The 11,840-nt window shown below is 44.8% G+C and overlaps 1 long non-coding RNA gene across 1 annotated transcript; it reads right to left on the reverse strand.

Moving 5' to 3' along the window:
• Nucleotides 1-9,978: 9,978 nt before the first annotated feature.
• On the reverse strand, nucleotides 9,979-11,501 carry LOC113916303. Its single transcript, XR_003517903.1, has 3 exons — nucleotides 11,341-11,501; nucleotides 10,529-10,810; nucleotides 9,979-10,036 (listed from the first exon to the last, which is right to left on the reverse strand). It is a non-coding gene; the product is annotated as an uncharacterized LOC113916303 (long non-coding RNA).
• Nucleotides 11,502-11,840: the final 339 nt, after the last annotated feature.

An 11,840-nucleotide genomic window follows, 5' to 3' on the forward strand; every position in this document is an offset into this window, starting at 1 on the left:
GGTCTCAGCTTGCACTGCCTCCTCCAGGGAGCCTTCGTGGGAGCTTGACCCTCCCCCTCCCAGTCCTGCTCCCGCTGCATTCTGGGTTTTTCTCTGACTGTCCTAGATGAATGCTGTCACTGACTAGCCCAACCCTCAGGATTCCTTTCTACCTTCCTCCAGGTGGGGGGTGGGGGTGACCTCTCCAGCATAGATGGCTCTGGGGTAGAGATGATGGTGAGGGCCCTCTTGAGCCACAGGTGCTTATGTAGAGCGGGCCAGAAGGGGTCTGCCTGCCCTTTACCTTTCCAGGGAAGAAAAAATAGGAGGAAAGCAGGTTGGAGGAAGCTACAGCTCTTGTCCTTCCTGTGTGTATTCAGTGTGTGTGCCTGGGGGACCTGTAGGGGCAGGTGTCTGGACAGCTGGAGCCAAGCTTCCAGTGACTTCCCAGGGTCCTCAAGATGAAGTCTCAACTCTTTGGGGCCTACAAAGCCCAAATAATCTGGCCCTTGCCCACCTTTGCAGCCTTACCTCTCTCTCTCTCCCCATGCTCCCATCCCCCACTCCCCTGCTCCTCCATTTCAGTGTCTGGAATCGGTACACACGTCTTTTTATTTATACACCATACATGTGATATTGGTACAGCTGCATGTAGTTTTAATTTACATGTGAGGTATTCTGTTCTACAACTCATGAAGTTTCTTCCCGCCTTCTCTCTGCACTCCCACCCACACCTCTTGATAACCACTCCGGTCCTGTTTGCCAATGATCGGTTTTTGGTCTGTGTCCTCCTCATCCTGATTCAGACTTCCCAAGATGCTCATCTCCAGCCTTCACCTACCTTGCACTCAGTTGTGTGGTTTACTTGTGCATCTCCTTGTGTTGTCTGGGAGTAGTGGGAGGGCAGGGGCTGTGTCTGACTCTCCTCTGTGCTCAATAAGAACCAGTTGGATACATAAATATACCTAGTAAATGTGCACAGGGAGCTGGGGCTCTAGAAGTGTGCAGGGCTGGAAGTGGAGACAGAGGGGTCATCAGCATACAGCGGTACATTGAAGCCATGGGTGTAGCTAAGACAGCTCAAGAGGGAGTTTAAAGTCTCCGGGGCTGGGTGTCAGTTGTTTAGAGGTGACTCAGCCCTTAGGGCTATGATGGCAGGTGGCCACCCACCCACCACCACCTCCTCAGACATTCAGCCCTGTCCTCCCTGTAGCTGCTGGTTGCAGACCTTTTTGGTTCTAAGGAATCCTTTCTTCCATTGCCGCCTCCTTCCTGCCTCAAATCCTCTGGTCAGGTCCACAGGAGAAGGGAGTTTCTGTGACCTCCAATGGAGTGGAGTTCTAGTTGTCTCCTTCTCTCTCTCTCTCTCTCCTTCAGTCTTCCAACTTGTAAAATGGAGGCATTGGACTGGAGAACCCCACCAGCTTCAACATTCCTTGAGTTACTTTCTAGAAGTTCATGCTGCCTAGGCAGAGTTGAGCGCTGGAGTTAATGGGGGTATCTCAGGCTGCCTAGGTTTGCTTTCTGCTGGGCAGTGTACTGGGGAATCTAGATGGGACAGAAACTAGGGCAGGGAGTTGGCAAGGGCTGGAGTGGGAGCTTAGAGCAGGGAGCCCAATGGGTGATGGGGTTTGGGGGCAGGAAGAGAAGGAAAGAATAAGAGAAAATATAGGAGAATAAAAATAATCAAATAAGTGATGTGTTTTCTCCAGCAAAGTGTCTCCCTGTCCTGGGATGGGCTCGCCAGATGTTCCCCAGATGTTGTTGGTGATGGGAAACATCTCCCTCTGGGATCCCAACTAAGCTCTTCCTGTTCATGGGGAAATGAAGGGTCTGTTCCAAGGCAAGGAGGGTGGGGTCTGGAGCAGCATCCATCTGTGACTATGGCACATACATAGGCAGAAACACACCCACACATCCTCAGGGAATTTCTGAATACTTACAAGAGTCCAGAAAATTTCTCAAACATTCAGCATCCCTGGACCACCCATTTTAGGTAAATAAAATAATTATTACTAGTTTTAAATAAATATTTTTCAAACTTAAAAAGGAATGATCCCATCTGAAAAACTAAAATTAAAAAGAGTAATGCCAAATGTGGGAAGATTGAGAATTAACCAGATCTATCATGCATTTTTGGTGGGTAAATTGATGCAGTCACTTTGGAAAATAACGTGGCAGTACCTAGTAAGGCTGAACATAGGTAAGCTCTGTGATAATCTAATTCTATTTCTCAGTGAATTCCCAAGAGGGAAAGAAAGTGCTTATGCCCACCAAAAGACACTCAGAAAAATTGTATAGCAGCTTTATTCATGAAAACCTACAATTGGAAACAACCCAGATGTCCAATGGAAACAAACTGTGATTTATCTTGCAGTAGAATGTTAGACAGCAATGAAAAAGAACAAATGCTCAGCCCATGCCAGGACAGGGTGAATCTTTATTATTTTTTTTAATTAAAGGATTTTTATTTATTTATTTGACACAGAGAGAGAGAGCACAAGCAGGGTGAGCAGGAGAGGGAGAAGCAGGCTTCCCGCTGAGCAGGGAGCCCGATGTGGGGCTCGATCCCAGGATTCTGGGATCATGACCTGAGCCAAAGGCAGATGCTTAACCAACTGAGCCACCCAGGCACTCCCAGGGTGAATCTTTAAACCATTATATTGACTAGGGGCACCTGGGTGGCACAGTCGGTTAAGCGTCTGCCTTCCACTCAGGTCCTGATCTCAGGGTCCTGGGATCGAAAGCCCCTGGGATAGAGCCCCTCTTTGGGCTCCCTGCTTGGTGGAGAGTCTGCCTCTCCTTCTTCCCCTCTCTCTGACACTTCCCCCACTTGTGGGTGCAAGCGCACCTGCTCTCTCGCCCAGTCTCTCCCTCTCAAATAAATAAATAAATAAATAAATAAATAAATAAATAAAATCTTAAAAAAAAATTAAATTGACTAAAAGAAGGCAAGCACAAAAGAGCAATAATTCTATTTATTTATATGAAGTTTAAACAGTGGAACTAGATAGATAACATTACTTTTGGGGGTATTAATGGGGAAGAGCAATAACAGAGCCTTCTGGGATGCTGGAGATGTTATCTGTCTTGATCTGGGCAGTGGTTGGACAGGTACATACATAGGTAAAAATTCAAGTTCTCTGCTTCAGATTTGTTCACCTTCCTGTATGTAAGTTTCACCTTGCTAAAAGGAGCAGGGAGGGAGGGCGTGGCAATCAGAGTGCAGCGATTGGGGCAGGGATGCCAAGTCTCAGCCTTCCACCAGGAAGTCAGTCTACCTCCTTCCTGGGGCTCACAGGTCAGGTTCAACTGTTTAGATTTCCGAGATGGTAAGAATTTTATTCCCCCGTGATTCTTAGGTGCAAGGGGCTTCATGTTATTTTGCACCTACGAGTTTTACAGTTTTCGCTCTCCTGCTCGGGTCTTCGATCCGTTTAGAGTTTGTTTTTATTTTTTTTTAAAGATTTTATTTATTTGAGAGAGAGAGAATGAGAGATAGAGAGCACGAGAGGGAAGAGGGTCAGAGGGAGAAGCAGCCTCCCTGCTGAGCAGGGAGCCCGATGCGGGACTCGATTCCAGAACTCCAGGATCATGACCTGAGCCGAAGGCAGTCACTTAACCAACTGAGCCACCCAGGCGCCCTAGAGTTTGTTTTTATATATGGTGTAAGGTCAGAGTCTAACTTCACCCTTTTGCATGGAATATCCAGTTTTCCCAGCACCATATTTTGAAAAGATGTTATTTTTCAACATCAAATCAAAGCAGCTGAGTCCACTGGAGAACTTCTACCTCCCTCAGCTGGGATACTCTCCAGAAAGCCACCCCAATCCCACCACCTCCGAGGCTTGTCTGAGGAACGGGGGGCGCCTTTCCCTGTCCCAGGTAGCCTGGCTCTCTGATTTTCAGTCCATGTTGTCCGCTCACGGCTAACATGCTCCTTACCCAAGCCTATGCATTCACGGAGAATAGCTGCTGTCTCAGGAACAGCCGAGCTGAGGTGGGGGAGGAGTCTTTAGTGAGGCTGGAAACGGGGACTAAAGTGCTGTCTCCTTAGGCCAATCAAAGGCCTCTGTCTGGCCAGCCCACTCACCTCCTCCGCTCCCCAGGCCTGTGTTGAGGAGTCCTGCTCATCTCCATCTTGCCCTATCCTCCTCCCCTCAAAGGAACTCACCCCTCCGGGCCCCCATCCCTCCACCCACCCTAGTCCCCACAATAAACTAAAGGGGTGGCTCCCAGACCAGCAGCCTCAGCATCACTGGAGAACTTGTTAGAAATGCAGACTCTTGGGTTCTCCCCAGATCCACTAAGTCAAGAACTCCGGCCATGGGGCCCCGGCAACATGTCTTCCACCAGCCCTCCGGTGGATTTGGATATGCGAAGGGGCTTGGGCCCCACTGAGCTAAGGCCTGGGGAAGCAAAACCCAAGAAAGGGGATTGTCTTCAAGTACAGGTCTTGAACACTCTTGTTTGTCTAACCTGGAAGACTTTTTTTTTTTTTTTTAAAGATTTTATTTATTTATTTGAGAGAGACTGAGAGATAGAGAGCACGAGAGGGAAGAGGGTCAGAGGGAGAAGCAGACTCCCCGCCGAGCAGGGAGCCCGATGTGGGACTCGATTCTGGGACTCCAGGATCATGACCCGAGCCGAAGGCAGTCGCCCAACCAACTGAGCCACCCAGGCGCCCTAACCTGGAAGACTTTTGAATGGAGATTTGTGGATTAAAAATCTGAGCAGTGAATTCTGGGTCAAAGGATTTTGACAGATATTGCCAAATCGCCCTCCCTAAAAGTTGCCCCAATTTCACTCTCCAGGGTATCTAAGCAAGCCTGTTTCCCAACTCTCTCCCTGGCACCGGGTGTGATCAAACTGATCCAGTACTGATCTCTGCTGGTCTGATAGGAGAAATAAAGAAGATGCCTTAGTGTTTTCGTTAGCATTTCTCTAGTTATGAGTGAAGTTGAGACTTTTTTAAGCCACTTGCATTTCTCTCTAAACTGCTGGTTTATATTCTTTACATATTTCATACAGGGCTAAATATTTGAAAATTAAGGAGATGAGCCCTTCTGTCTGTCACGCATGATGCACTCATTCCCGCTTTGTTTTCTACCTTGGTTTATAGTATATTTTACACAGTATATTTTACACAGAAGTTTTAAATTTTTATATAGTCAAATTTCTTAAGTATTTAGGGATCCTGGGTTTTATGTGTTCCATTCCCTATCTTATTATTATAAATTCACCTATTCTTTTCTCTAGGGATTTATGGTCTATTTTTAATATGTAAATCCTTTATCCATTTGGAATTTATTTTGACTTAAGGAATGGAATAGTGTGCCCACTTTATTTTTTCCCCAAATAATTAGCTAATTTTTCAGCCACCTTTTTCTCCTAATTTAAACGTTACCTTAAACAGATAAAATATCTGGCTTTCTATTCTGGTCCACTGGGTTGTCTGTTTCATCTCTGGGTACCAAATTGCTGTACAAATTATAAAATTTCATAATGTGTTTTGTCATCTGATAGGTCTAGCCCCACCGTATTACTTTTCTTTTCCAGGACATTCCCAGCTCCTTTGCCTTTTTGAGCTTCATGTCATTTTTTGGACAAGTTCCCCACCTGACAAACAAACAAAAATATAGTGAATCACACTGACCAAAAAAACCAAAAAACACCATATTGAATTAATAGATTAATGGAGCATTGACATTTTTATAATATTGAGTTCTTTCTATTCAAAAGCACAGGATAGAAATTTCCCTCTCTAATTTCAATATTATCTTTATAAAAGCCCTTAGGTGTCTTTAAAATATTTTTCTAAATATTTTATCTTTTTTATTGTAACTGCAATTTGTTCCTATTATATTTTCTGACAAATTGTATTTTTTTAATGTAAAGGATGTTTTGCATATTAACCTTGGAACCTGCCATTATCCAAATTCCCTCCTTTTTTTTTTAAGATTTTATTTATTTTTTTTTTGTCAGAGAGAGAGAGAGAGAGAGCACAAGCAGGGGCAGCGGCGGGCAGAGGGAGAAGCAGGCTCCCTGCTGAACAAGGAGTCCGATGTGGGGTTTGATCCCAGGATCCTGGGATCATGACCTGAGCTGAAGGCCGATGCTTAACCGACTGAACCACCCAGGTGTCCCTATTCTGAATTCTCTTATTGTCTCTAACAGTTGTGCAATTTTCAATCATACCATTTATACATAATTTTGCTAGTCTGTTACAGTTTTGTTTGTTTTAAGCAAGGATGGTTGTGGGATATTTGTCAAAGGTCTTTTTGGCATCTATTAAGATATTATATAGTTCTCCTTTGATCTGTTAATATGTTCTATTTTATTAGAGATTCCCTAATATTATTGAACCATTTGCATTACTAAGATGAACTTACTTGGATATGAGGGATGATTCTTTTGAGATATTGTTCATTTGTATTTGCTAATATTTTGAGGTTTTTGGGGTTTTTTGCCTCTCAAGTTCAATCATATTTAATTTCTATTCAGATCTTCCACATTCCTTCTTACCATTTGTTTTCTTGATATGTCATGAGCTGATGGGGTCGATTAAAATGTCCTCTTGTGCTTGATCCAATTTCTACCTGCCTTATCTGTATATTGTTATTCTGAACTATCATATCTTATTCTTGACTTTGAAGCTATAGAGATTTATTATAGAGGTGCTTAGAGATTTCTAAAAACTAGATTCTTAATGTGGGTACTGCTGTCTCTACTGTTCAGCTTCCTTGCATCTCATTTAACATTTTCATTTTTAATTTAACCCTGGCTGATGGTAACTGAAGCCTCAGCCCAGTATTTTCTTGTATAACTTGGTTTATATTAAATTTTTAATTTTCCTAAGTTATTTTGGTAAAGATACATCTCTTCTATACAACATACAATAGGAGATCGTTTTACGATTCAACGTGAGTCTTTTTTCTATTATAAGGATGGGTTTATCTATTTACATTTGTTGATATAACTGATATATTAGTCTTAATTCTGTCATCTTATCTCTGTTATGTTTTCCATTTTAATACTTCCTCTGTTTTCTGTTTTACCATGTGTATTTTTTTGTCTTCTTTGATATGCATGTGTGTGTGCACATGTGTTTGTATTTTTGTCTGATGATTTGAAAGTTTACAGTCTGTTTCTAATTTTTCTAGTGGTTGCCTGTATATTGATTTATTTCTCTGCCAAGAGAAGAAAATCTTCAAATGTAAGGGAAAGAGTCATCTTCTCAAAGGCTGAGCCTTGACACCACAGTTCTGTCTTCAAATTCTTGATATCTTAGCCTCAACATGAAAAATGGTTGTAGTCTCACCCTGAAGCCAAAGGTTCAGGGTAATCAAGGCATTGACCATGCAGGCTGAGCTGCTGCCTGAGCTAGTCATGGGCAGCCGAGAGAGGCCGGTGCCACAAAGGTATGCTGTATGTCGTGTCTTATTTCAGAGCCTCATGTGATTTTCTTTCCCCACCAGCCAGCATACTTTGTTCAACAGTGTCTTGTACTTGCTGTCCATTTCTCTGCACAATATTGAAGAGACATAGTCAGAGAGGCCATGAATTGAGTGCATTGACTCTTCTTGCTACTTGTTTTCACCCATAACCGAGATCAAGAGGCAGATTGTTGCCTGACAGCTGGTCTTTGTGAATACAGTGGTGTGTGGTTGGTGTTCTGATGCAAGGTGTGTGTGTGTGTGTGTGTGTGTGTGTGTGTGTGTGTTTTCTTTTAAATCTGTGAACTGATGCTGGTAGATCAGTCAGCATACCAACAGATAAAGGCGCATTCAGAAGAGGATGATTTTAGAGAAGCTTGTTTACAAGGACTATTTACAAACATGTAGGTGTAGGAGCACCTCGGGGGGTGTTGCAATAGCTGGACGGCACAGCAGAGCTGTTACCATCAACAGGCCTGAAGGGAAAGGGAATGGTCACCAGAAAGGAGAGAACTGAGCAGAGGAGGCTGGCTACCTTGGGAGGCCCAGTGCCCGCCCCCGTCCCTGCTGAAGAACCGTGTCCAACACAGGAAGACTCACAGGCAGGGAACCAAGGGGCTAAATGCCCATTTTCACTCTCTTCCCTCTCCTTTTCCTGCTGGGTCTCCATAGCTGACCCCAGCTGGAAGCCAGAAGCTCATTCACTTCATCTTACAAGGGAATTTAGTGATAAATAGAACAAAGAGTCATCGCTTAGGTTTCCCTCATGTTTTTCTGAAAATATGTGGAGAGCTGATACATCAGGGGTACACCCATTAGGAATGCTTTCAACTACCAGTACTAGAGAATCCAAGTTACAGTGGCTTTAAACATAGAGGGGTTTACTTCTGTACTGTAACAGGAAGGCTGGATGTAGGCAGCCACTGACATTCAGTAATGTCAGTGCTGATGTCTCTAGAATTTTCTCAGCCTTTACCTTGTGCTGGTTGCTTCATATTTGCAAGATGACGGCCCAGCTCCAGGCATCATGACCACGGTTAAGTTAGGAAGAGAGGGAGAAGGGGTACCAGCATGTATGCCCATTTGATTCAAAACAAAAACAAAAACTTTCATAGATGTACCCTCAGCAGACTTCAAATCATATTTCATTGGCCAAAACTGGTTTTGTGGTCTCTTATAGCAGCCAGGGAGACTGGGAAAGTGGGAAATGGGCTGGTCATGATTGATTTAGACTACTTGTAATTAACTGCCTGAGATTGGAGATGTGGGTGCATGGATCAAAATCAGGAATCTGTTATCAGGAAAGAAGGGATGGAATAAATTCTGGATCAACAATGAACAAGGCTTACCACAAGTGGTTTTATTCAACAATAAAGCCAATTGTCTGCTAGCACTCACGCAGGACAGAAATTGCTCTTTCACACTATGTGCTATTGATTTTATGTGACATCCGAAAGTGTTGTTTGATCAGGTAATTTTGCCCAAAGCTTGCTCTGCTTTTCTCCAGTAGCCTACGATTTAATTTATAAGCCATGGTTTTGAATTGTGTGTTGGTTTTCGCTTTAAGTTAGACAACTTTAATGGTGCTTCTCTGGTTTTGATCTTTTCTCTGTCTTTAGTGGCAAAATGCATCATTATCACACAGACATGATTATTTCACCCATATTCTGGAAGGATTTGATTGGTTTTCTACCTAGCTTGCAGGGCCTGATGTGAAGATGATGCAAATGTCTCAGTGGGCCTCGTGCCACTATTTGACAAAGTTTCATAATAGACAATGCCTCAGGGACTAGAGGAAATGCATTACTAGCTGACAAAATCCTACTTTCGGATATTCAGTCCCACATCTGTCTTTCTGATTCACACTTTTTTTTCCACTTATGTAAAATCATCTCCTTCTACACACTCATCTACCCTGGTATATATGATCGCATTTGATATTGCACAGTTTTGTTACTATTTCCAATACTCCTTTTTTGCTTTAACAAACCTCTTTTGAACTACTGTTTCATCTTTATGATTTGGGGCCCCACTACCATAGCGTAGTTAACAACAAAATGGAAATATGACGAATGTAAACAATAACATGAATGTGGTTGAAAATATCTTAGCAGGGGCGCCTGGGTGGCTCAGATGGTTAAGCATCTGCCTTCGGCTCAGGGTCATGATCCCAGGGTCCTGGGATAGAGCCCCGCAGCAGGCTCCCTGCTCTGCGGGAAGCCTGCTTCTCCCTCTCCCACTCCCCCTGCTTGTGTTCCTTCTCTCGCTGTCTCTCTCTCTCTGTCTCTCTCTCTGTCAAATAAATAAAATCTTAAAAAAAAATATCTTAGCAAGTTGAACTACAGTTAATGGCACTCTCTTTACTAAATATGAGCTGAATCGAACTGGCCAAATAAGTTCTGGTGGCACAGGGGCACCTACCAAACCGTGATGATCATTGCAAGGTAATGGATTTGTATGGAAATCATCACTTACCTCACATTTTTAAACAAGATTTATTTATTTATTTGAATGAAGGGGGGAGGGGCAGAAGGAGAGGGAGACAATCTCGAGTAGACTCCCTCCTGAGTGTGGAGCATGATGCAGGGCCCAATCTCGGGAAGCTGAGATCATGACCTGAGCTGAAATCAAGAGGCAACCACTTAACCGACTGAGCTACCCAGGCGCACCACTTATCCCACACTGATGAAATGTACATAAACAAAATTGCTTGCCTGTGTGGCAGACCCTACCACACCCTCCTCGTGTCCGGTGGCACTCCCAATTCCCACACGTGCTCACGGCATCTCACCGCAAACACATGCGACGCTCAACCTGGGGTATTTCTCTGGTCACAGGATGGTGCTCAACTGGCATGCAGGGTAGGCTAGGAGTGCCAGGGAGCTAATGCCCCAGATGCAGCCCTTTACCTGAGTGGACTAGGGTGGGGCTCTCCGAGGCATGTTGCACACAGCGTCCCAGAGGCCCCAGCGGGACTGAGCCTCAGTCGCCCACAGCAGCAAACACCTATCAACACACCGTGTGGTGGTTTCGCTTTCCTTCCCCTCCCTACCTCCCCTTCTCTCCATTGGTCCTTCATGGGATCACTTCCCAAGTGAAACACTTCTACTCACATCTTTGTCTCAGGGTCCGCTTCTGGGGAAAATGAGCCCAAGGTCGTTTTTTTCTCTCAAATTCCGTGCTGGCCATGAGATTCATGAGCCCCACTTTAGGAAGGTCTTCTCTAGACGACTCTGCTGATTTTACAAAGGCCTGAGGCCCAGAGCCGGGGGTCATTCTATAGTCACAGGCAGGCCCGGTCCCCTGTGATGGAACCAGTGCAGGAGGAGGCCTGGATGCCTTTAGGGGCTGCATTGGAGGGTCTGACCCGAACTCCTGATGTGGCACACAGGGACCTTGAGGAATAAGGGATGGGGTGGCTGAGGGGCTGGGCCTGACCGCTCTGCACCTCCACATTCCCCTGAGCCCCTTCCAGCTTGTGGTCCAGTTCCTGCTTCCTGCCCCCACCATTGAAATGGAGGTTTTTCTGGGTCTTTCCTGAAGAAGTCCTCCCCAAATCTCCCATACATACACACACATGCTTCTCTCTGGGATCCCAGCTCTGTGGATCTCAAAGATACTGTGAGATGGATTCATGTCCATAGCAGAAGGGGAGAGATTTTTCTCTGCTTTTTTTCCCCCTGTTGCGACCCTGTCAACCATTTCCAGAAGAAGAAATTGGCTTCTAGCCCAGCTTTCTAAATATGATCATCTATTCCAAGTGCCCAACCCACAGACCTTTTCTTATTTCCATTTGACAGACTGGAACATCTAAGACCAAGACAGAAATTATATCATGAGCCCATGATCTGACTCTCAGACAGTGATTTGCCATTCCATCTTCACAGCAGGCCTGCGAGGGAGTCTGTTTAAGCCACAAACTTACCCTCATGGTCACCCACAACCCCAGGATGAACAGAGGCTGTTGGGGTCATGGTTCAGCTGGAAAGACCACCTGCCCTCCTGGCTGTGCCCTTTTCAGGTCCTTCACCTTGGTTTCTATGGGACCAACAGGGGTGTCATCCAGTGCAGCACAAATGTCCAGGGCCAGCCCCTGCAAGAAGAAATTCACTTCTATAACATTTACTGAACTCTGTAGCAAACAGGGACCTAGGTTCACTTGGGGAGCAGTGAGGGAGAGGGATCTTAATGAATCCAATGGATCCCTGCCCTCCCACAGAGAACTCATAGGCTAAGAAGTGGGATAATTCACTTATGAGAAGCTAGAGTATCCTAAGGACACAATAATAACAGTTGTGATGGTTTAAAAACACGTCCATAAATTCTTTCACACTCTTCTTATCCAAAGGGGGAATCTAATTCCTCTCCCCTTAAGTATGGGCCAGCCTTGGTGACTTGCTTCTCGTGAATACAAGGTGGAGGAAG

This window comes from Zalophus californianus, chromosome 1, assembly GCF_009762305.2.
Source record: "Zalophus californianus isolate mZalCal1 chromosome 1, mZalCal1.pri.v2, whole genome shotgun sequence".
Lineage (NCBI taxonomy): Eukaryota > Metazoa > Chordata > Mammalia > Carnivora > Otariidae > Zalophus > Zalophus californianus.